General features: G+C 35.9%; 1 long non-coding RNA gene across 1 annotated transcript in view; it reads right to left on the minus strand.

Annotated features, from left to right (window-relative positions):
- Positions 1 to 26,463, minus strand: part of LOC125753275 (uncharacterized) — a 50,983-nt gene that overhangs the window by 12,622 nt on the left and 11,898 nt on the right. The gene's annotated exons all lie outside the window — the stretch shown is intronic.

Consider the following 26,463-nt stretch of genomic DNA (forward strand, 5'->3'; position numbering starts at 1 on the left):
CCTTACATAGGAATACGAATGCTAGTCTTTGGATTTACTAGTGATTGGTTCACCCTAATCCAGTATGACCGCATTTTACCCTATTACATCTGCAAAGACCCAATTCCCAAATAAAGTCACATTCACAAGGATTAGGGAATTAGAAATACCTTTCTGCAAGACACAATTCATCCCACAACACTCACATAACGTGTCATCTGAATTATAGCACTTAAATTATAATTACTAGTTTAGGAGGTGTTTATTTTTGTTTCCTCTTCCCACCATCTCTTGCTTCCCAACCTTCAAGAATAAGCCTCATTTCCTAACGTTTTACATACCTCCTTGCACTCAGCATGTTGCTGAACACATTACTTTAATGATTATAAATGGAGTGCAGGGCACAAAGGAGAAAGCCAAAGAATAATGTGAGCGTTATCAAAGAAGGAAGAGTTGACCTACACCAGTGGTTTGCAAAACTTGCCGGTCATCAGCAATGCTTTGCAATCTTTGAATAAAAGTTGTATGTCCTTCACTAGAAATTCGGATTCACTGAATAATTGTGGGATCCAGAAATTTATATTATAGACAATTTGCTAAGATGATTCTACCTTTTGGTCCACCATGGAAAACACTATGTGATTATAGAAAAATGATGGAAGAACTATACACGGGCGCTGTCTCCAATGCAAGCTGTTTTACCATAGCAAGTCATTTAATTATCTTGGAGTCATTTCTTCATTGGTAAAATGAGTGATGAGTACTTTTAAAATTCTGATTCTCCTGGCCAAGGTCACTGTTTGTTTTTGAAAATGTGTGGGTGTGGTTGGAGGATTTCGGCTTTTGGCTTTTGTAAAGAAGATAGTATGTTTGAAATGATTTCAAACATTTCAATTAAGAAATAATTTCTTAATTGTCTTCGTGGCCTAGTTATTCTGAAATTATAGGAAAAAGGTCGATGGTAGTTATCTTTGAGTGCTGGAAGAATAGATGGCTTCTTTTCACTATTTTCCTCTATATTTCATGTTTGTATAATGATCATATATTATCTTTATAATAGAAAGCTATTAAGACGTATTCCAGTTTTAACAAGCAAAGATTAAATACCAAAAAAGAGAAATGCAAGAAATCAAGTGCTAGTAAAAAAAAAAAAAAAAAAAAAAAAAAGGAAAATTTTCAAGAGGCCTAAAGAAATGATGTACAGTTCAAAAAAGGGACCAAAGTTGATATAAAAGGGGCGATATTAGGCTTTCAGTGTCAGTATTTTTGGCCTTTTGTTTGATTTTGCATCGTGTGTAAGATCTTTGATTTAAAACTTTACTCCAAAATAGTGTTTTCTCTTAAAGTTTTTAAGGTGAGGTCTGTTTAAAATTAGAATATTTTGAATTTGCCCAACCTACAGACAATGGATAAAATAATGAAACTGTCAAGCTGGGGGATACATTGTCAGCAGCAGTGTCAGGAGGTGGGTGTTCTCAGATGAGGACACAGATTAAGAAAACTGGGATAGGATCACTTACACCTTATTCTTTTAAGACTAACAAATGGAAAAAAAATGTTCATAAAGCATATACTTCTCTATTTTACACACATATCTACAAACTGACAAGTTGAAAATCTTGCAATGAGAATTTAGCTTTTCTGTTTCAAAATTCAAAATTTCTTAGAAGAAATCAAACCTAGGAGAAAGGACACTGGGGAGTGGGTTGACAAGAAAGCCAATTTGACATCTGACAGTTTTATTATTTCCTTTGATTTTGTAAGATGCTTTGTCTTGAGAGGAAAAGTCAAGATGAGCAATTTCAAAATGAATGGGAGAATTTGTCTCTGTGAATTCATAGACTGTTTCCGTGCTCAGGCCATTCATACAAAAATGATTGAGGACCTAGTTTTGACTGTATGGAAAAATAGATTATGTAGGTGATGTAAGAATTAAGATTATACCTTAAATTCTGATAGTAGCAATTATTCTATTAAAAGGAGAAAATATCCATTACAAACTTGATTCAAATATTAGAAAAGTTACTTAACTCACTTTGTAATCCTCTTAATGCTTGTGAGTGGATTTATATCTCAAATCAGAATTCCTCAGTATTGACTAGGAAGTGATGTAGAAAGATTTAAGATAGAATTTTCTTGTAAATGTACATATAGGGCTTTTAGGTCATGCTTGGATATATGACCACTTGAGAAGGCTAGTACACACAATTTATTTTCTAAGAATTTCTAGACTACTTTTCTGGGTTGCCTAGCAACCAGAGATCTTCAGCATTCAAGGGTTGTCTTTCCCTGGTGAAATGTCAGTCCCCTTATGAATAAGTCCTAAGTGACGTCCTTCAAATTAGGGATGATTTTCACTCAGGCAGTGAAATAGCTTCTACAGAAGTAGACATAAATAAAAATTCAGAGACAAAATTACAGATGGACATTACAAACCAGGGGAAGTCCTGGAGACCACTAAAGCAGCATTGTAATGAACCAGCAAAAGGATATTGATATTTGGAGCCCTTGCAGGTTTAGAAATATCAATACTGAAGAATTGTTTACCCATGGTGTCGGGTGCTCATCTCATTGGCAGCAAAGCTGGAGAGGTTTCCATACCATATCCTGAGTAGATACTTCTTTCTCTGTAGCTACCGTAACACTGATTCTATAGTCTCTTATAGCAGAACATCTGCTTTTATGGTTTCTACAGCCAATCCACTGTCGGATTCCGTTGGCTTTTAACTTTTCCTTACCTTCATCATCATTAGTACCACAGTCCATGTAATAAGATTTCTTTAGACTTCCAGAATAGCTTTCTGACTGGCCTGACTGTATCCAAACTTTCTTCCATTAATCTATTCTTCAGAGTACACGTATTTTCAAAGCACAAATTCAATTACATCATCCTCTATCTCCACTTACTTAAAATCTTTAATTTTTTTCACTACTTTTAGGACAAACCTACATGTAAGGTATCTCACCAAGGTCCCTCTTGTTTTTCCAGCTCTGAGGAGCTTCCCCACCCAATTTTTCAACTTCAAGACATCTCAATGCCTTTCTGTTTCCCCAAAGTACTCTCAGTAATATATAATTTTTGTTTCAGAGCATTTACCACATGTGCAGTTTTGTGTTGATTTATATGATTTATATGATTATTTTTTTAGTATCATTGTCTCCTACTAGACAATAGGTTCTATAAAAATAGAAATCAAGTCTATTTTTAATCATTGTAGACTCTCGAATTTCTAGTGCATATGCTCTAAGACTTCATAGGTACTCAACAAATATTTTTCTGAATGTATAAAAGGATAAATATACTATATTATTTCTCTTTTTTATCTTTTCAAAGGAAGTCTGGGGTGAACACCATAATCTACATTATCTTAACATGTCCATAGGGTAAATTTTTTTTAACATTCTGGCTCCATGAATTTCTTTTTAACAAAAAGAATGAAAAATAGAGTTGTCAACCACCCAAAGTGTTTCTACCTCATGGAAATATGAAAACACTTATATCCCAAAAAATGAAAATTTTTTCATGTTTTCTGTCACAGAGGTAATATTAAAATCCTCAATGAAATATCATACAGCCTTGAAAAGAAACACTCTATTTAAAAAGCCATCCATATAGATATCTCCATAAGTACATTTTTATTAAGAGATATACCTTACTTATTCTAAGAAAAGTATATAGGAATAGTATAAATAAGTAATTTATTTTATTCATTTTGGCTCAATTTTTAGAGATAATTTTTTTGGGGGGTGGGGGTGGTAAATCAATGATCCAAAGCCAAACATAATCAGTGTGGGACAGGTCACTAATTAAATTTCTAAAATTATCTTCTCTATTAATACTTAGAAATTCTCCTCTGAGTTAGGTGGCATTACGTAAAATGAGGCAAATGAAGTGCTAAAGCAAAGACCCAAATTAGCAGCAGGCTTTACTGGTATTTGGAACTTGTAAATTAAAAATCGCAAACATTAATTGCATCTTTGTAGTATATAAATTAATAATAAAATGATGACTTCATCTTCATGTTTAATCATTCCATACAAAAATCACTTTGATTAAGTCAGTTATTTTAAGAGCTATTGGGTTTTCTTACGAATCAAAATTATTTTCTTAAGTGTCCGCTTAAGATATAATTATCTCTGGAGCTGTATTTTAGCATTTATTTCACAACTGCAAGAAAATAAGTGTATCCACAAACTGCCCAAATGCAGCGCATGTTTACAATTGATACAGTAATTAAAGGCCATAATGGAATTTGCAAATTCACAATTTCCTTTATGCTTAGAAGTCTCTTCTTTGGCGATTAGCAGCAAATTTTGGAGTAACTTGAGTTCAACGTCAGAGTGTCAGCAGAGTTGGGTTCTGGAGAGAAGTCTCCTCCTGGCTTTCAGATGGCTACCTGCTCAGGGTGGGTTCCAATGGCCTTGCCTGGGTGCATGCATATGGACAAAAGGAACACACTCTCTCTCTTCGTATAAAGCCACCAATCCTATCAAATTAAGACCCTATCTTTTTTTTCTTTAACCTTAATTTCATCCTAATAAGCCTCATCTCCAAATACAGTCACATTAAAGGGTTGGGTCTTCGACATATGAATTTTGGGAATATACAATTCAGTCCATACACTATGGGATGTACCAGACTTATTACAAATTTTAAACCGAATTTTTACATGATAAAGTTTTCCTGCCATAGTTAATGGGCTGCCTGTTTGGAGCAACGTTCTATACAAAGCAAGGATATTTAAAGGACATAAAATATATATTTCTGAAATCAGTTGTTAAAGAGATTTGATCTGTAGTTTCAGTAGGATGCACTCAATCATTTTTCACCATCTTTGCAGGTTAACACAGTTGGTGAAGATATGATTCACACAGGACAAGTTTCCTGTCTTGCTGTGTTCCTATAAAGATCTGACTCAAGTGTGAGGATCCAATTTAAAACAAGCTCCTTGCTTGGATCAAGATTGAAAAGGGGGAGGAGGTGGTGGCAGTTTTGAGCTTTCTTCAGTACAGTTGACTTTTATGAAGCAAGTCATACCCTCTTTGAAGAGAGCTGTATCTAAGTTTGATTTAGTAGGAGCTTAAAAATGTAGATGCAAATTGTTAATAAAGTAATGAAGCCCTGGGGCACATGGGTGTCTCAGTTGGTTAAGCGTCCGACTCTTGATCTCAGTTCAGGTCATGATCTCAGGGTGGTGGGATCGAGCCCCGCACAGGGCTCTGTGCTCCGCATGCAGTCTACTTGTCCCTCTCTCTCTGCTCCTCCCCCTGCACACTCTCTCTCTCTCAAACAAATAAATAAAACCCTAAATAATGAAGCCCTGATGTAGGGAGAAGCTTACAGTATATGTTGCTATATTCTGTTCGTTTCTTCTTTGGAAGCATACCCAGTGTTTTCCATATCTTCAACCTGCCGCATTTGAAAGTTCAAAGAGACTTGATTTTTGTTTTCCTGCCATGTTTAATGATAAACTTGAATGGAAAATATAAAATTAGAATCCTCAGAGAAGTAGGTTATTAGCTATCTCAAGAAAGATTGTGCGCTCAGTCTTTAAGCTTATATATTCCCAGCTTGTTATGATTTTCATTATCAAAACTCAGAAAGACGCAGGACAACGTTGTCTGATATCCTACGCTAGTATCTCCAGCTGAACGTAAAACACCGTGTATATGAAAACCTTTTAATTGGTGCTGTTTTAAGCAAATGTCTTCGCTTAAAACCCTGGAGTCCGTTGCTTTGTTTCGATATGGTCTGGAATACACACCCTTGGTGAAGCTCTGGATTGTCCTAGTGGAGATGCTAAATGTTTTCTTCACCCAGACCGTTCTTGAGGAAACACCCTGCCCCAAGCCCTGGAAATCAATTTGAAGATCTCTCCTAGCTACAGAGAGAATGTGAATTAGTTAACTGGGGAGCTGTGCTGTGCCCATAATTGACCATATTCAAGAATACGGGAAAGCTGGCCAGCAGAGAGAGAAAGAGGACCGGAGCGAAAAGAGATCAGCAGCAAGACAGAGACAGGAAATGATTCTGAGAGAGAAAGAAACAAATCCAATAGTGAATTTTCAGGTCGCTCGCTCAGTCCCTATCACGTCAAGCTCCTTTCATTTCTTGATCATGAATGAATGTGCACTTGGCTATCTTCCACCAACAAGGACGTGTATTTTCAACTTATTTTGGTGCTTCTGTTATTTGCCACCATCCGTGTCTAAGATCTACCAAGAACGTGACTCTATCTTCCGCCCTCCAGATCCTTTGTTCCTTCTTCCCTGAGCTTTGTGTGCAGCTTGTGAGTGAAGCAAACAAAGCCAATACAGCAATTCTGCTTTTCAGTATTGGAAGACCCTGTTAGCATGACAGCTCTCCTACTCCTGACCTTGTCGCTGAGGAGTCTGTCCATGGCCTCTCTCCGGAAGGACCTATGGCAAAAGCCAAGTTATGGTATCAAGGCCAGCTCCAGGCTTTTGATACTTGGCTAGTCATTGTCATCCATTTTTAGCCCTAGAGACAGTTACCCTGTGACCTAAGGCAGATATTTAACAAGAATAAGGAAGAGCTCTTAAACCTAGAGCCGTTTTTATTACTTCCCAAGTTCTGTATTAAACCACATGCAGGTTCCTACCAGAAATGAATCATTGAGATTTATACCATAATCGTATCTTTGATATTTATTATTGATGCCAATTAGCAGTATTATTAGCCCTCCTGTATCATTAGTATTTAAGGCAAATCACAGGACTAGCATTGCTACGCGTTATTTGTATGTGTAATCTAACTTTATGTCACTATATCTGCTTTTTAATCTTCAAAGATGCTGCTTATTTCCCAAACATCATTCCTCATACATCTATTATCCCCACTGCTTGCTTTGTTTTGGCTGTCAGGCCATGGATTGCTGATGAAAGAAAATGCACAAGAGTTGTGACAATTATAGATTCGTTCTACGCAGGTTCATCGTGATCATCCCTGTCATCACATCAACCTTTTTATCCACCTCTCAAATGTCACAAAGCTATTCTCTCACTTATTATTCTTTACTCTTTGAAACAGTCAACCGTCTTCCATTTTTCTGCCCTCATTCTTAGAGAAAATATTGCTGCTTATGTTACAAACTGAATTTCGCTAAAAACTCTCTCAAATTCCTTGATCTTCAACTTAATATACTCTCACATTTCTGTCCAGGCTCTTTGGAGAAGAGTCCGTTATTGTGTGAGTAGCTTGAGGATAGTCATCACAATTTATTCCCCTTTGTATCTTTGATGCCCAACTAATTTTCTTTAAAGGCTATTTCCAAACATACTCTAGTATATCCATTATTTAAACATCAAAAACCATCTCCCTTAACCCTATTACTTACAGCTAGTTTTTAATTTTTCCATTTAGCACCAAAATCTTGATGAAAGAGACTTCTTCATTGCTTCCACTTCTTATCTACTCTCTCATTTCAACTGTGAGAAATAGGATTCCCCTTTCTTCTAACCCCATGAACTCTTGAATGTACTATGAAAAGATTACAGGTGACAAACTGAGGGTTTCTGGAGGTAAGGTGGGTAGGGGGGTGGGGTACCTGGGTGATGAACATTAAGGAGGGCACTTGATGTGATGAGCACTGGGTGTTATATGCAACTGATGAGTCCCTGAACTCTATCTCCGAAACCGATAATATGTTATATGTTAATTTATTGAATTTAAATAAAATTTAAAAAGAAAAAAAAATGCAAGGGACCTTCTGTCCCTGTAACCAGTAACAGTACCTTTTCTCTTATGTTCCTTGGATGCACTTAGCTGTTTGATAGCACCTTCTTCTTGAATCTTCTGAGTCTTTGCTGTTTTACAGGATATTCACGGTTTCATTTCTGATCTCTATGCAGATAATTCCCAAAGGACATCTTCAACTCGTGCCTCCTGCCTAAATGTTTCCTGTGTTTATTCTCAGACAGCAATAGTATAGATTGAACTGGATTGTGGGTAACATGGAAGTTCAATGCATACTAGATGAACTTAGAGTCTTGCTCCCCAAATTGTCCTTCCCTTCCAGATAAAATTGTATATAGCAGCTCTCACATTTCTAGGTCCCTGAACTCGGATCATAGAGTTGCCTTTCAGTTCTCTCTCTCTCTCTCTCCCCCATCCAATCTTTTTTTTTTTTCCTTCTTGTTCACCAAAATGAAGAGCCCAGGGTTTGAACACCCAGACTTAAAATCACATTGTTTTTTTTCTTGTCTATTCCACTGTTGTTGTTTTTTTAATCATTGGATCATCAATGCTGATGCATCACTAATATTAAATGAAACTTTAAATCTGTCACTGTCGTAGTTGAATTGTCTGTGATATCAAGTCCATACTTTCTGGTTTAGATTAATATTCTGGTAAGCTTACCTCACGTTACCGAGTTAGTATTTTCTCTTTAAACACTAACTTTTAACCTTTGTTCCAGATAAATTGTGTTCTCACATTTCCTGTGTGAACTTTTCAAATATATACCAACTTCTTTTCCTGATTTCTAGCTCCTACATTTTCCCTGTGTAATCCTACCTTTCCTGTACTATGGTATAAATCTCATTAAATTTCAATTTCCTATTTATTCATCAGTCTTACCAGATCCATAGTACACGAAGACTTTGTTGTATTTCCTGCTATATACTCAGTGCTTAGCTTTCTGTTATTTAGCAAGTGCTCAGGATATATTGAAAAATAAATATCCTAGGAGTGAGTCACCTACAGGATCTAGTCAACTGAGTGCCATGTATAATGCCCTCTATTCATTCTGGCTGTTTAATTAATATACAAACTGTCCTTCTTACTCATTGAATCTTAATCAGTGAATGATATCTGTTATTGGTATCACTTCATACAGTGGATTTATACTAAACACACCCACACTTATACTTGTTTTTTATTTATTTACAAAATATCTGTAATATCCTGTCTGCATGACCAAATTGCCAATATAATGATGATAATGTTTAGTTTATTAAGCGTTTATCTTTAATGATTTCCTGTGAAATAGATGTATTATCCATAAGAAGGATATTTAATTCTCTATCCTTGCCTTTATTAAAGGAGTGGCAGAGATATTTCATAATTGTTCCTGTCTACATTTTATATCATCTTATGTTCGTTGGCCTAGCATACTATCCCATAATTATGTTTTTAATTTATGATTTTTAAAGCTTGGAAATGAGTGAGGCTTTTGTTCAATGAATTAATATTAAATGAGGTTTATATGTTGTTTTTTATTACTATTGTTTATATTGCTAAGACTTTCTAGACTTTTCAAGTAAGTTATTAGGCTTAGATATATTATTGGGATAATTTGTGTTCTTTAAAAACATACAATTTACAACAGTTAAAGAAGACAACCCAGCCCTTATGTATTGAAATTATAGCCCAGCGAACTTTTGCTCATATATTTATACATCCATGAATATAATACTTAGAAAAGCAGAGGAAACTATGAAAAACTTTGATTTGATATTGTGCAAATTTAAAAGTATATTTCTTGTTTGCTTTATTTACTTCTAAATTTCTAAGGACAGTCAACAAATGTCTTAAAATTAAGGCAGAATGACTATTCTTTAATAATATAAAATCTTGGATGTAATGCTAAATTCATAAAATTACATAGTTCTTGATAAATCAAGAAGGGACCAATTCTTTAAGAATCCTGTAGATTATGCTTAAGACTCTTAAACTTTTACTTCATCTTTGATTTTATTGGGTTTGGGGAGTGCTTGACAAGTGTTCTTTTTAGAAATTCTCTAAACAAATAGTTTCATGGGGATAGAAGTGTGGGAAAATGTGACTTATGATCAACCATAGGTTAAAATAACAGAAGAAATAATACCTCGTAGCATTTTGAATGGGAAACTGGTACTGAAAGTCTCTTTTCTGCCTGAGGCCTTCTCTTCTGTCCCTGCCACCCACTTCTGACCTATGAGTCACTGACTATTCCAACTTCATTTAAAGTCTTTATTAAATTAGTTTGAATCCTAAGCTTTCTGTACTAAGAGAAATTGTGTTGGACTTTATACCTTTAAAACAAAGAATTGGAAAAAAAAAAAAACAAAACAAAGAATTGGAGTGGAGATGCAGAAACCTAGGTGCATTTGTATATTTGGAAGTTTTGGTATACATACATTTGTGTGTACGCAAGTGTTTGTGTGTGTGTGCTTCTATGAATACAACTGATTTGACAACTTCCTCTATTTTTCCTTTAGTCTAATGATGGCATGTTCTATTACTTCTGAGATGGAATAAAACCCACTAATAATGATTAACAATTATTGAGTGTTTATTATGTGCAAAGTGCTATACTAAGTACTTTATCACGTTCACTAATAAAATGTCCTCCGTTCAATGGTAAGCTTAGTGTAGTAGCCTGTGTGTATCTTTTTACTAATAATGCCTGTTATAGGCACTCAATAAACTTTATTTGAGTGAAGGACTGAATCCCACTATATCCTTATAAAATAGATGGAATTGTTTCATTATGCAAATGAAACAAAATGAGACTTTGGGAGATTGAGAACTCCCAAAGTTTACCCTTACTCCAAACCCCATGGGTTTAATTACATTATAATTAGATGGAAATATTCACTAGAGGCAAACTTTGGACAGGATTCTCAGTTTGATTTACTAATGTCTTTGTGGGGGAAAAAGTTTCTACTAACACATAATTCTTCTGTTTTATGAAACAGTAACCTACTAAAATGCTTTCCTTAAGTAAAAGCATTCACAGTGCTTTGCAACTGTTCCAGATAAACCCTATGTTAATAAGTGGTTTAAAAGGTTGCGGTTTCTTGGTATTATTTTAAACATATTTGTTGCTTTAAGTTATTTTTATTAAGATATGGAGGGCCATATGACTAGATATATTTATAAACTATATATATGCATATATATAAATTTAATTTTAGAGTTACTTAGCTTCATTTAAGAGAGAATTCTAAAATTATTTGTAAAATGTCTACTCTTGTCTTTAACGTGAATGAATAAAAGGTAAATGCCAATAAAGTAATTTATGTTCTCCCCTTTAAAAACATGAAGGATAAAATGCTTAAGAATTCAGATATATTTGTTTTCTGGAATTCTCTGAGAGATCATGCCTTCTACAATCAACAGAGGAAATGTACTGTGCTACGTTCTTTAGATTCTCTCAAATATTATTCTACTTTCCTTATTTTGGAGGATGTTGAAAAGCTTATCAAGAAGATGAATTTCCTTTAAAGGGAGAGAAAGATACTTTTGGTGCTTCAAAGAAGAGAAACTGCATATGCAAAAGCTTGTGTAGCAAAGCGGAGCTCACAGCTATGGAAAAACTGGCGGTGGGGGTGGCAAACAAACTAAGAAATCTGCCTTTAGGCATAACAAGATGAGTGAGTGAGACACAGAATAGATAAGGTGGAAGAGAAGGTCATGGTCCTCCTCCAAGGGGATATGTAGTCTATGAATTTGGAAATTCAATTGGAAACATTTGTGTGAAGACTGTGCTGGGGTGTATGGATTTGGGAGTTATCAGCATGTAAATCACAGTCAAAGGAACAAGAATTCATGTACTCACACTGGAAGAGTGTATAGAGCAATAAGAGAGAAGGACAAAAGAGATCCCTAAGAAACACTAATAATAACATCTGTTGTGGTTTAGATCAAAGTCTAATTCCCACTTCAAAAAGAAATGAGCTCACAACAAGGACTTGTGTTCTCCAGAAAATGGTGGTTTTCTGAATAAGAATTTATTTATTTTTAATTAATTAAATAATTTAATAATTTAATTTCGTTATTAAGACTTTTATTATAAAAATAAATTATCATTTTGGAAAATTTGGAAAATGAAGAAAAGTAAAAACAAAACAAAACAAAACAAACCCCAGACTCCTGCCAGTCAGAGTTAAGGAATATTATACCATTGACAAGTTTACTACCAATATTTTAATTTATTCATACCTATTTGTATGTAGGGGATCTAGACTTGGCCGTATGATCTGTTTTAGCTAATGAAACAGTGGGAAATATGGTATGAATGAAGGCATGAAAAATGCTTGTATTGTGGTTTGCTCACTTCCTGCTCTTTGGGTCTCTGAAACCACCCTATGAAAAAGCCCAGACTAGCATGCTGGATGATGGGCAGAGAGGAGTCGTCTTGGCTGAGACCTCCTACACCAATCACAGAAAACCTGTGAGTGAGGCTACCCAAAACCGTCTAGCCCTTAAGTTAAAGTTGCCAAGACCAGAAAAAATATCCCATCCAACTCCGTAGTCCCAAGAAAAAGCATCATATGTTTGTTTCCTTAAGCCTCTAGGTTTTGGGGTGATTTGTTACAGAACAAGAGTCAACTGATATGATTGCTATTAAAAGAATTAGCAAATAAAGGATATTTTACCTATATTTAGAATGCTGGGTTTATCTTATCTGCATTTGCTGTGTGGCCTTGGATAGCTAACTTCATCTTTCTGAACTTCAATTTCTTTATCTGTAGAATATTTCTACAGATGAAGTGTAATAATAAATATGAAATTGTAAGTTCTGAAATATTAGCTGTTACTGCTTTTGCTTTTATGGTATTAAAGCAGAACTCTTGTCCTAAACCAAGTTTCCTATTATCAACTTAATATAAGAATCTTACATGGTTTGTATTGTTAAAATATCCATTGCTGTGCAACAAAACATGACCTGGAGTCCAGTGGGCTGAAATATCATTATTTCTGTTAATAAGAAGAAATATAAAGCTTGTATGGATGGGATTTGTATCTGACATACATTGTGATTTGTCCACTTTAGCTCATAGAAAATTCCCAACCACTCTATGAAATAGGTACTGTTAATTGTCACCACTTTTCATTTGAGGAAGTGGCCAGGATTTAGCCTCTAATTCAGGTTTATTCTGATAGAACCTGGGTTCTGAACCACTAGGTTGCAGTGTACCAGAAATAGAGTTCCAAGTTTCAAAGAAAAAACCAACTGAGGAAGCCCTTGAATAATTCTCAGATCACTTGGGGCATTAATCTGGCAACACTCTATTCACTTAGGGCTCTTCGCAGAGTGATTTCACACTCTCAGATCTCCCGTACAGAGCATGCCTCGGACAATTTAGGATGCTTTCTAATGTCCACAAGCAGTATCTCTGACAGATGCAAATTACTCCCAACTACCCTCCAATTAAGCAACACAACTTTTTGGGGGAAAGTGCATTTATTTTCCCTGCATGGATTTATCATTTATTCTTAAGCCCTCTTTTCTCTCCATTTTATGTCAGGTGGTTTGTACCAGTATTAAAATTTAAACTTCAAAAATTTCTGATTCCTATCAGGCTTACCACCTTTTTTTTTTCTTCCATAAAATTCTCCTTTGAAACTGACCTTTGCCTGACCCACGCTGTAAAGTCAGGTGCTACTGATTCACTTGATAGTGGGTCAAAATATGTAAATATGACACAACTAATGGGTTATCTAAGCTTGTGTTAAAAAAAAAAACTAAACTTTTATAGATTTTTCTCTTTGCCAAAATAAATACTTCTGATCTTAATGATTTTAGTTCAAGCCAAAATAAGACACACATAACTCCTGATAACCCAGAGCCAGAAGAAAACAAAAACCACTCTACTTCCAGAAGCTTGTTTCTATTGTTCTTATCTCTTTTTGCACCACTGGTCCCTCCAAGTCAGTCCAGAGGCAAGATTACTATGAGTGCTCTAAAATTGAAATAGTTTGAAATGACTTTTTCTTATGGTTCAGTTGTGGGATTACATCTGTCATAGATACCGAGGCATAAGTCAATTCTTGATTCATAAATTACCTACAGGTTAGTAACTAGTAGGCCAAGGTATTTTTCTCTCCCTAAAGTGCGGCCTTATAAAGAACATATCAAGCTCAACACCCAAAAAACAAACAGTCCAGTCAAGAAAAGGGCAGAAAACATGAACAGACATTTCTCCAAAGAAGACATAGACATGGCCAACAAGCACATGAGAAAATGCTCCACATCACTGGCCATCAGGGAAATACAAATCAAAACCACAATGAGATCCCACCTCACCCCAGTGGGAATGGGGAAAATTAACAAGGCAGGAAACCACAAATGTTGGAGAGGATGCGGAGAAAAGGGAACCCTCTTGCACTGTTGGTGGGAATGTGACCTGGTGCAGCCACTCTGGAAAACCGTGTGGAGGTTCCTCAAAGAGTTAAAAACAGAGCTGCCCTACGACCCAGCAATTGCCCTGCTGGGGATTTACCCAAAGATACAGATGCAGTGAAACGCCGGGACACCTGCACTCCGATGTTTATAGCAGCAATGTCCACAATAGCCAAACTGTGGAAGGAGCCTCGGTGTCCATCGACAGATGATGGATAAAGAAGATGTGGTTTATGTATACAGTGGAATATTCCTCAGCCAGTTAGAAACGACAAATACCCACCATTTGCTTCGACGTGGGTGGAACTGGAGGGGATTATGCTGAGTGAAGTATGTCAGTCGGAGAAGGACAATCATCACATGGTTTCACTCATATGGGGAATATAAGAACTAATGAAAGGGACCATAAAGGAAGGAGGTGAAACTGAGTGGGCAAAAATCAGAGAGGGAGAGAAACCATGAGAAACTCCTAACTCTGGGAAACAAACAAAGGGTTGTGGAAGGGGAGGCGGGTGGGAGGTGGGGGTGACTGGGTGATGGGCACTGAGGGGGGCACTTGACGGGATGAGCACTGGGTGTTAGAGTATATGTTGGCAAATTTAAATAAAAAGCACAGGCATTAAAAAACTGCATCATTGCTAGCTCTTCCCTGTGATAGATGTTACCAGATGTAATGTCAGTGGGAATGTCACAATAAGGTGCCATTTGAAAATCTGATAATTGATATTTGGATGCATTTCAGGCTTACATTTAAAAATAAACTGTACTTAAAAAGAACTTCTGACTTTGATCTATTGCCTTAGTACACATCGTTTCATAAACTAAAAGCAAGAAAAATCTGCCATAATATTTACTAAAAATCCATAAACCTTGCATATTATCATCCACAAGTTATAAAATCTTATTTTTCTTGAATAACTCTGAGTAGCTTAGATTCTCCAGTCATTTTATTCTTTTGTTTCATGTGTCATTACTCCTAACACTTGCCTGTTACTGCTAGTTAAGTCTTGATCCCACATCATTTTGTACTGAACGTCTCTGTTCTGCTAGCTTTCTTGTCTTCAAGAGTTTGAATTCCTCAAAGGTGTAGATTTGAATTGGCTCTCTGCCACCAGAGCCTAATCAAGGGATTTATATATGGTGGGTCTTAAAAAATATGTTGAATAAATGGATCATTTTATGATATGCCTGACTCTTCCTTTCTCTTCATGTTTCTCTGCTGCTTTTCTTCATCCTTTCTCTCTCCTCTCTCTTCAGTTCTTAAATCTGGCTGGGATCATAAAATATTTGATGCCCAACCTTTGGTCCTCATATAAGAGGCCTAATGTTTCTGTCCTCAAGGTTCCCTGAAGATTGATTACTATTTGCTTAGATCCTTACACAACAGCTTAATTACGTTTCCTTCTTCTCCAGCTAGTTCTTCTAGATCTTTAAAAAGCTCTATTCCCTTATTTTTCTGCCAGGTTCCAAAACACAGATGGGATGGAAAAACCAAAGCTGAAGTTCAATGATCTGATGGCCATCCCAGCAGAGTAAGTTCCTTGTTTCCTGTCCTGTTACTGGAACAAAATTTGTGGTCCACAGGTAGTTTCTCCATCATGGGATTAACTCTTGGCTTTGAGCCCAAGGAATAATCAACAGTGTAAATGTGCATCAGCTGTTGGCCATTCCTTGCTTTACACGTCAGCAGTCTTGCTATTTGTTCTGTATGTCCAGCTGCTGGTCTGCCACTTGGCAGGCTTACACCAACATGGTGGTAACCAATTTCTTCCCCTTTGTTTGGTTCTGGAAATTGATCCATGCATATCTGATTCATTACTTCAAACGAACCTCTGATCAAGGGGCTTTAGAACCACGGGTGGCCATTCTCAGCTGGGGGGAACAAAGGACCTTGTAGAGATGGTTTCTTTAGAATCAACAAACAAACCAGTTTAATAGTATTTGCATCTGATTTCTTGAGTACAGCAAGTGATAATTCATATTTTACCATTAGATTTATCTTACTACGCAAGGGCTAAAGGTGTGCATTTTTGGCATTATGCTAAACACTTTGTCATTTACTTTTCAAAATAACCCTATGAAGAAGAGAGATGTACAGTTCCCATGTTAGAGATGAGAAAGAGACTTTTTGTAAAGTAAAGCCACTTGCTGGTGGTCACACAGTTATTGAGTCATCGAACTGAAAAAAGGAACAATTTTGTTTGGTGCTAAAGTCTGTATTTCTTTAACTCTATGCTAGTGTGTCTGTGGGGACTAAAAAAACTGGTTGGTACATCCAGTGTTGTGGGAACAGTTCCAGATTGCAATTGAAAATTGCACTTTGTTTTAGTTCATACTTATTTGCCTAATTTTACCTAGACCAAGTCATTTAACCTCCCTGTAATTCTGCTATAACACACCATTTGGAGCTTTTCATGAAATGAAGTCTGGATGCAATTCAGTTTTACTTTTTAAGAACCCTAGTTATAAGAAATTCTAGTTGGCTTGATTGACTACATTCGTATGTTTTTATTGAATAGAAATGGAATCAGAGTTGCTATTAACCTAGCACATGGAATTATTAGCAATCTGACTGCACTTCATTTTCATCTCTACTCTGAGCCTATTTCACTTTCATCACTGCTTTTGGATTCTCATTTTCCCAGTAAGCATCTTATTGAAGATATCGAATTGGCCACTCTATACTTCATATAGCCTGTTAGTTTATACATCTGAGTTTTTGCGCAAATTCTTCCTTAATTTGGGAAATCACTCAAAACAGTGCTAACAGTTCTGCAACAAAGTAAGAGTTAATGGAATGTTTTTATTAATATTATTTTATTCCTGGCAAACTGCTCTTCACTTTTAAACTTTTAAGAGCCAATTAAGATAATGCTTTATTTGTGACTCTATTAGTAAGAAATTCCATTGCATGTCACAGAAAGCCTAATTCAAATGGACTTAACGCAATAAACAAAAAATATATAAATAATAGAGGGACTTTGTTGATTCCTACAAAGTGAAATATTCAATAATAGATCAAATACACCAGTATTTTAAGGGCTCAAACAGTGTCTGTTTGTTCTGCTCGTCCTCATTTGCTTTATTCCCATAGTCTCCTGAGGTGACAATAGGACTGGCTACAACACTGGGCCTGCAAAGTTCATGACTGAGCACGAAAACAGTGCCCTTTCTTGTAGCTATTACACAGGACTTTAGATTTACTCTGAGCACATCCATTTGTATCCCATCTCCATTCCTGAAGCAATCACTGTGGCCTGTGAGAAGAAAGGATATATATACTTAACAGGCATACCTGAAAAACCTACGTTTGAATAAGTTATTCTACCAAGAAGCACACTTTATTTTACACCTTCACCTACCCAGTCTGTGAATTTATTCAGTACTGGAACTGTGTTTCATATTCTCATGCACACCTGGAGATTATGATGATTGCAAGGACATAGTTGATTCTCAATAAATGTTGAGGAAGTGGATTCATGGATTCATGAAAGTCAAGTGTCTGATTGTGACACTTGACATTGTAATGAAGCAGTAAATCCTATTCAACTAATATTAATAAACCACCTGTAATTTTCCAGGCAACAAACTGACTGTTAAGAAAATGGCAGTGAACAAGAGAAATCACCTCTGTTCTCATGGAATTTACAGCCTGCTGTAGAAAGCCAACTAGCAATTATAAGTAAATAGCACGATAGTAAGGACTGAAAGGGCTTTTGGGAATTTGGGAGCCAACTGGCTAATCCAGATTAAGGCTCTAGGAAAACTTCTTGTCAGGTTTACTTTTAAGCTGAACCTTGTGAGGATGAGTAGATTAAGGTAAGAGACATTTGAGAACCAGCAATGCATAGTCAAAGAAATAAAATAAATTCCAAATAGGTGGTAAGGATGAAGGTGGTTTAGGCTGGAAGGGGACTTGAAAATAATTTCTAGAATTGTATGTCTGATCCTAAGAGAAATAGAAACCCTTCAAAAGCATGAACATATCTGAATGTTATGGTAATAACAATATCAAAGGCAGAGAGGTAACAAAGTTGTATGCTGTCTGGAGAGTCACTAAGAAGAGCTTACAAAGATTACGTGTTTTCTGCACTTTGAAGAATGAGTAGAAACTTTCATCACAAAATGAGTAACGATAAGACATCAGTCCAGTAGCATAATGATGCAAAGGGGCTTCATAATGTTCTGGTATGATAGACATTGCATGTGTGTTTTCAGGATACTATGTGCTAAGAGAGCTGGAGAAGAGCCTAGAAAGGTAGTTAGTTGGCTGTTTGTGAACCATCTTGGTTTTCCACCTTAAAGAAACTGAATTTTATCCTGTAGTCTGTGGGGGATCTTTTACATAATGGTCATTATCTTCATTTCTCTCTATTGTGTCTTCTAGTAAATTCTGAAACTTCCAAAGATAAATATTAATAAATAAGGGCCTAAGCTATTTTTTTAACTTAGCTGCAAAGACCAACCAAATAATTTACACAAAAAAATCATTCAGATTAAGATATTGCAATGCTCCTTAAAATGTCTAATAACATAGATCACAAAATTTCTGACCTTCAAAAGACCACATTTGACGTCACCCAGTAGTCCTAAAATAACTCTGCTTCGTAGTTTTATTGCACAATACATTTTCTTTGCACTCACACTGTAGAAGTTCAGTATTGTTTTGTAGGCAGATGCCCTTTCTCTTTACAAGGGAAAGTAGCAGTTTATCATCTACCAAAGATCATTGTTGAGGAAATAAGTATTATCACTCTGCCAATGGCCTATTTTAACTACCTTCCTTGGATAGTAGTCAGAAATGGGCTGAATAAAAAGGAATGGAAAATATTTCAAATAAATGTTTATAGTACATAGAAAGCAAGAAAAGTAACTGTCTTGACTCTGTTGGTTTATTATTATATAGTAGAATAACATGCTCTTGAAAACTTGAAAGGTAGTGGATTTGCAAATATCACTTGCTAAATCATCCAGAAACATGGAAACTATATTGGTATGATTTTTTTTTTCACGTATAGAATTTATTAGGCACCTTTACAAATCTCATTTCTTAGAGACAGCTGTGTTAAAAATAGCTCACTCAGGAACAAAAGTCTGTCCTTTAGGCATCAGCTTCTTTCAGTCTTAAGTCCCTGGTACCTACTCCTGCTTATTTCCTCAATCACCATTCAGGCATCGCACTTTATTGTCCTTTCTCAAACATACTTATTTATGCCAACCATAAAATGTTACCTGTCTATACCATATCCCCTGACTCCTGGAGAGGGAATTGTTTTAATATATGAAAAAATGCTAATGCATGATGCAATAATTTTAAGCAGAAATTTTTCATGATTATGTTTTGGTTTAAGAAAGACAGTTCTGATGAAAGTGAGCTAGGGTGCATTAAACAGTATAACTAGTGGGTTGCTACTGTAATAATAGAGGTAAAAGATGGTGAAGGCATTAGCCAGGAGAGTAAGAATGTAGGTTACACACACAACATGTGTGTATGATTTCTATAGTAGAGCTGATGTCTATAGTAAATGAGGAAGTAGAAAGGAACAAATGGCAATAATTGGTAATAAAGTGGACAGTGGCAAGGTATTGACTCAACACATAAAACAGGAAGTACATTTGAGACAGGGACATATAATTAATAGAGTTATAGGTATATGCATATTAAGATGCTTTTGGGGATATCTAAGTGGGATACACAATAGGCAATTAAAATATGTGTCTCACAACCCTAGAACTATAGAATGAAATTTGACAATCAGTCTTACATGGGTTGATAATTATTGAGTCCATGGGAATGGATATAAGAGTTTATGGAATAGGAGGCATGGAAGCCCAAGAACAGAAGCAAGAGCTCTGCTCACCTTTGAATATTTATAATTGACCAGCTCTAGGCTAAGCTTTAAAGATGCTGTGGTGAAAACTATAGGCATGATTCCTCCCTCAAAGAGCTTGATATCTAGTTCAGGAGACAAGTTCTCAAAGTTACATTCATTGTAACTTATTTCTAATTTTTTTAAGAGATCATTTATTCATGAAAGACAGAGGCAGAGGCACAGGCACAGGCAGAGGAAGAAGCAGGCTCCTCGAGGGGAGCCTGATGTGGGACTCGATCCTGGGACCCTGAGATCACTACCTGAGCTGAAGGCAGAAGCTCAACCACTTGAGCCACTCAGGTGGCCTTATTTCTAAGTTTTTAATGCTATCACCATTACAAAAGAAAATTCAGTGTGCTATGAGAGCAGGTAACTAGAGAAAGTCACCCAGGTAGAAAGACTGAAAGATAAATGGACAGTTGTGTATTTCAGGGCAGTTCTTATTCTTCTTTTCCTAATATGAACCCATTGGTTTTGGTCCCTTATACTTCTTTCACTTTATGACATTCATTTTAATTTTCTTAAATATATCTTCAAGTAAAAATATAAGGAGTGAATTATAGATAAATTTGTATTGTCCACATCTTGATTGAAAGGCTGACTACACACTGTTTCTAAATCAAAACCATTTGCTCTCAGAACTCTGTGACCGCGTTTGGATTCAGTTCCGCTAATGATCATTTCGATGCTAAGATGATTCTCGCTCCATTACATGTAATCTATCTATTTCTCCCTTTCCTTGTTCTATTGTGAATCTGTAGTAGTTTCTCTTTATTCACGATATAGTTAAATTTTTACAACGGAATTAAAGTATTTGGCTTTTTCCTCTCTTAGCAATCTATGTGTTTTTATGCTTTAAATTTGTAATGTTATTTTTTTCAACTGTAGGAAAAATTTTCTTAGCTTTTTCTATTATTGTTACGTGCAAGGGGACCCTCTTATAAGACTATCAGCAGAGTTTCCCATTGAAAATGTGCAGACCAGAGAGTGGCATGACCTATTCAAAGTGCCGAAAGCCAAGATCTTCTAACCAAGACTATTCTCATTGGCAAGGCTATCATTCAGTCTGAAGGAACAATAGAGTTGTCCAGATAACCAAAAACCAAAGGAGTTTACCTGCACTCTCCAGCCATATGATTTCACTCATATGTGGAGTTTAAGAAACAGAACAAATGAGCAAAAGGGAAGAAAAAAAAGAGAGGAGCAAACCAAGAAACAGACTTTTAACTACAGAGAAGAATCTGATGGTTTACCAGAGGGGAGGTAATGAGGAGACAGACTAAACAGGTGATGAGGATTAAGGAGCACATTTGTAATATGCATTGGGTGTTGAATGAAAGTGTTGAATCACCATATTGTACACCTGAAACTAATATTACACCATATGTTGACTAACTGGAATTTAAATAAAAACTTAAAAAAAAAAGGAAAAAATACTAAAGGAGTTCACCTCTACATCGGTCTTATAAGAATGTTAAAGGACTTCTGTAAGTGGAAATGATAGGGCACTAGTTTAAAAGTAATAAAATATATGAGTAAAAATATTACTGGTAAAGATAAGTATATATTAAAACCAATAGACTAATCACTTATAAATCTAGTATGAAACTTAGAAGACAAAAAATATTAAGAATAACTATACTTCAATTAAAGGATAAAAATATGTAGAATGGGAGACATAAAAATGGGGGAGGAGAAGTAAAAATGTAGAGTTTTAGAATGCATTCAAACTTTCTATCAACTTAAAATAGACGAGCACATCTATGGGTTGATACGTGGTAAGCCTCATGGTTACTGCAGAGCATAAACCTGGGGTAAATATACAGAAAGTAATGAGAATGGAATTTAAACAGCACTAAAGAAAGGCATCAAACCATAAGGGAAGAGGGCAAGAGAAAAAGAAAAACAGGAACTACAAAACAGCCATAAAACAATTAACAAAATGGCAATAATTACAGTACCTATGTATAATTACCTTAAACAAAAATGGACTGAACTCTTGAAGACAGAGTGGCAGAGTGGATTTAAAAAAAAAAAAAAAATCCAACTAACTATAAACTGCCTAAAAGGCTAGACTCAGATGAGAGGGCACAAAGACTGAAAATAAAGGGAGGGAAAATGATATTTTATGCAAATAGAGATGAAAGAAAGCTGGGGCAGTTATATCTGACAAAATAGACTTTAAAACAAAGATTGTACTGCCTGAGGGGCTCAGTTGGTTAAGTGTTAACTTGGGCTCAGGTCATGACCTCAGGAGCCTCAGGCTCCATGCTCAGCAGAGAATCTGCTTCTCACCCACCCCCCTCTGCCCCTCCCCCAATTTGTGCTCAGTGGTGTTCAAATATTTTTTTTCTATGTAATAAAAGACAAAAATGGGCCAAACATAATGACAAAGAGGTCAGTTCAGCAAGGAGATATATTATTTATAAATATTTAGGTACCCAATATAGGACTACTTGAATATATAAAACAGATCTTAACAGACCTAAAGGGAGAAATTGAAAGCAAGTCAATAATCATAGGAGACCTAAATACCCTGCTTACATTTAATGGATAGATTATCAAGACCGAAAAATCAGCAAAGAAACATCAGCCTTAAATGACACATTAGACCAGAGGAACATAATAGATATATATTCAAAAGTAGCATAATACATATTTGTAATGCACATGAAACATTCTCAGGATAGATTATATATTAGGCCACAAAACAAATCCTATAAAGCATCTTTTCCAACCAAAATGGTATGAAACTGGAAATCAATTACAAGAGAAGACTAGAAAAATCACAAATACATGGCAACATGCTACTAAATAACCTGTAATAGGTCATGAAGAAATCAAGGAAGAAATAGAACACTTTGAGATGAATGAAAATGGAGATATAACACACCAAAATCTATGGGATGCAGCAAAAGCAGTTCTAAGAGGGAAGTTCATAGTGATATAAGCCTATTTCTAAAAACAAGAAAATTCTCAATACACCTAAAGGAACTAGAAAAAGAAGAGCAAACAACACCCAATGTCAGAAAAGTGAAAGCAATAGAAGGTCAGGACAGAAATAAATGAAATAGAGACTAAAAACACCATAAAAAGGGTCAATGAAACTAAGAGCTGTTGTTTTTTTTTTTTAAAGATAAACAAAATTGACAAAGCTTTAGCTAGATTCACCCAGTTAAAAGAGGCCCTATACAAATAAAATCAAAGAAAAATTACAGTAATACTATAAAAATACAAAGGATCACAAGAGACTGCAATGAACAATTTTACATCTACAGGTTGGACACCTAAAAAAAAAGATATATTCCTAAAAACCTATAACTTTCAAAACTGAGTCAGGAAGAAATATAAAGTCTGAATAGAGAGGTTACTAGTAAGGATATTGCATCAGTAATCAAAATCCTACCAACAGGTAAAAGCCCAGGACCAGATGGCTTCACTGATGAATTCTACCAAATATTCAAAGAAGATTTGCATTTGTCTTTCTCAAACTCTTAACATTTGAAGAAAAGAGAATGCTTCTAAACTTCTTTTATGAAATAAAAAATAAATAAATAAACTTATTTTGTGAGTTGGCAGTACCCTGATACCAAAACCATACAAAGACACCACAAAAAAAAAAAAAAGAAAGAAAGAAAGAAAGAAAGAAGAAGAAAGAAAGAAAGAAAATCATAGGTCAGTATCACTGATGAACAATGATGCAGGTATCTTCAATAAACTATCAGCACACAATATTTTGAATTCAACAATGTTTGAATTCAACAATGCAGTGAAAGAAGCCTACATCATGATAAACAGGATTTATTATAGGGATGCAGGGATGGTTCAACATCGGCAATTCAATTAAGGTGACACACAACATTAATCAAATGAAGGATAAAAATCATATAAACATCTAAATAGATGTAGAAAATGCATTTGACAAAGCTCAATATCCATTTATGATAAAATGTCTCAACAAAATGTGTATAAAGGAATGAATCTCAACATAATAAAGGCCATATGTGACCAGCTCCCAGCTAACATCTTTTACTTTAGGATCAGGAGTTCCTCTAGGATAGGAACATGACAAGGATGCCCACTCCCACTTTTATGATGTTGAATAATAAAAATTTCAGTTACAGGGGATCCCTGGGTGGCGCAGCGGTTTGGCGCCTGCCTTTGGCCCAGGGCGTGATCCTGGAGACCCTGGATCGAATCCCACGTCAGGCTCCCGGTGCATGGAGCCTGCTTCTCCCTCTGCCTGTGTCTCTGCCTCTCTCTCTCTCTCTCTCTCTGTGACTATCATAAATAAATAAAAATTAAAAAAAAATTTCAGTTACAGCAATTAAAAAAGAAGAGGAAATAAAAGGTATCCAACTTGAAGGGGGAGAGATAAAACTCAATATTTGTGGATGAAATGATTTTAACTATAGAAAACCCTAAAGATTCCACCGAAAAACTGTTAGAACTCATAAGTGAACTTAGTCACATTACAGAGTACAAAATCTATCTTTAAAAAAATGGTTGTTTCTGTACATTAACAACTATTAGAGAAGTTAAGAAAATCTCATTTATAGTTGCATCAAAATAAAATACCTAGGAGTAAATTTAACAAAGGAGGTGACAAATTTATACATTGAAAACTGACACTGATGAAAAAAAACTGACGAAGATAAAAATAAATGGAAGAATATCCTATGCTCATGGACTCTAAGAGTCAATTGTTAGTGTCCATACCCAAAGCAATCTTCATCTTCAGCGCAATAGCTATCAAAATTCCAGTGGCATTTTTCATAGAAATAGAATAAACAATCCTAAAATATGTATGGAACCATGAAAGATTCTGAATAACCAATATTGAGAGGGAACAACAAAGCTGGAAACATGCTCCCTGATGTCAAACTGTATTTCAAAGCTTTAGTCATCAAAACACTATGATATTCACATAGATCAATGGAGTAGAATAGAGAGCCCAGCAATATGTAAGAGATCCCACACCTCTATGGTAGCTAATTTATGAAAAAGGAGCCACGAACATACAATGGGGAAAGGACAGAGCCTTCAGTAAGTGGCACTGGGGAACTGGGCAGCCACATGCAAAGAATGAAACCAGACTACTATCTTACACTCTACAGAGTTAACTCAAAGTGGATTAAAGACTTGAATGTGAGACCTAAATCTATAAAATTCCTAGAAGAAAACATAGGTGGTCAGCTCCTTGTTATTACTGTTGCTGACAATCTATTGGATCTGACCCCAAGAGCAAAGGCAACAAAAGAAAAAATAAACTAAAAAAAAAAAAAAAAGTCTATAACCTATCAAATGGGAGACGATATTTGCAAATCATATATTTGATGGAGGGTTAATATCCAAAATGTAAAAAGAATTCATATGCTTAATAGACAACATAATCAATTAGAAAATGGGCAAAAATAAATCCCCGAATAGACATTTTTCCAAAGATGACCTACAGATGGCCGATAACCCATGGAAAATGCTCAGTATCACACTAGTCATCAGGAAAATGCAAATCAAAACCAATAGCCCAGGTATGGAGACAGCCTAAGGGCCGGTCAGTGGATGAATAAAGACGTGGCTGTATAGACACACAACGGAATACTCCTCAACCATAAAAAATTGCGATTTACAACAACATGGATGGACCTTGAAGGTATTATGTTGAATGAAATAAGTCAGCCAGAGAAAGACACATACTGTGTGATTTCTCATATATGTGGAATCTAAGAAACAGAACAAGACTCATGGAAAACATAAGGGTGGTTACCCGGAGGGAGGGGGTTCTGTGGTAGGTGAGATGAGTGAGGGGGATCGGGGGCTACAGACTCGCTGGTATAAAGTAAAGAAGCCATAAGGATGCAACACAGAGCGTGGTAACTATGGTCAACAATACTAGGTGCCTATTTGAAAGCTGCCAAGGGAGCAAACCTTAAAAGTTCTTACCATGAGAAAAGCAAATCAGCTGTGTGGTGATGGATGGAACTAGGCTTGCTGTGGTGGTTGCCCCCGTTTCACAGGGTTTATCAATACTGAAGAGGTGCCACATGCACAAAACCCACATCAAGTGTGGTAGGTAAGCAGACCTCAATGAAAATATATTCGTGATAGTCCACAGGACGCTTGTTTTAGGCAACAACATATTTTTAATGATATTCATTAGTTTTGCCACATGTGACTGTGGGTTGGTAGGGATGTATAAGGTTGTCAGGCCCGGCCAGCGGGGGTAGAACTGAACATCTGCCTAAGTTACCTCTCATCACATCCAAACATCAGCCCGAAAGAGGGATGCGTCGTGGTCATCGCTGTTGTTGTCCACTCAGAAGGAAGATTCTTGAATGTTAATGTACAAGTGTCATTTGAGGTGTGAAATGGATGAGGACTGATTCCATGATTGGCTTATTTATTTTCCTACATAAATTTTTGAATTATTGAGTTTTGCCAAGTTTTTGCTTTTGTTTTGGGAACACTGGTTTTCTGAA

This window comes from Canis lupus, chromosome 21, assembly GCF_003254725.2.
Source record: "Canis lupus dingo isolate Sandy chromosome 21, ASM325472v2, whole genome shotgun sequence".
NCBI lineage: Eukaryota > Metazoa > Chordata > Mammalia > Carnivora > Canidae > Canis > Canis lupus.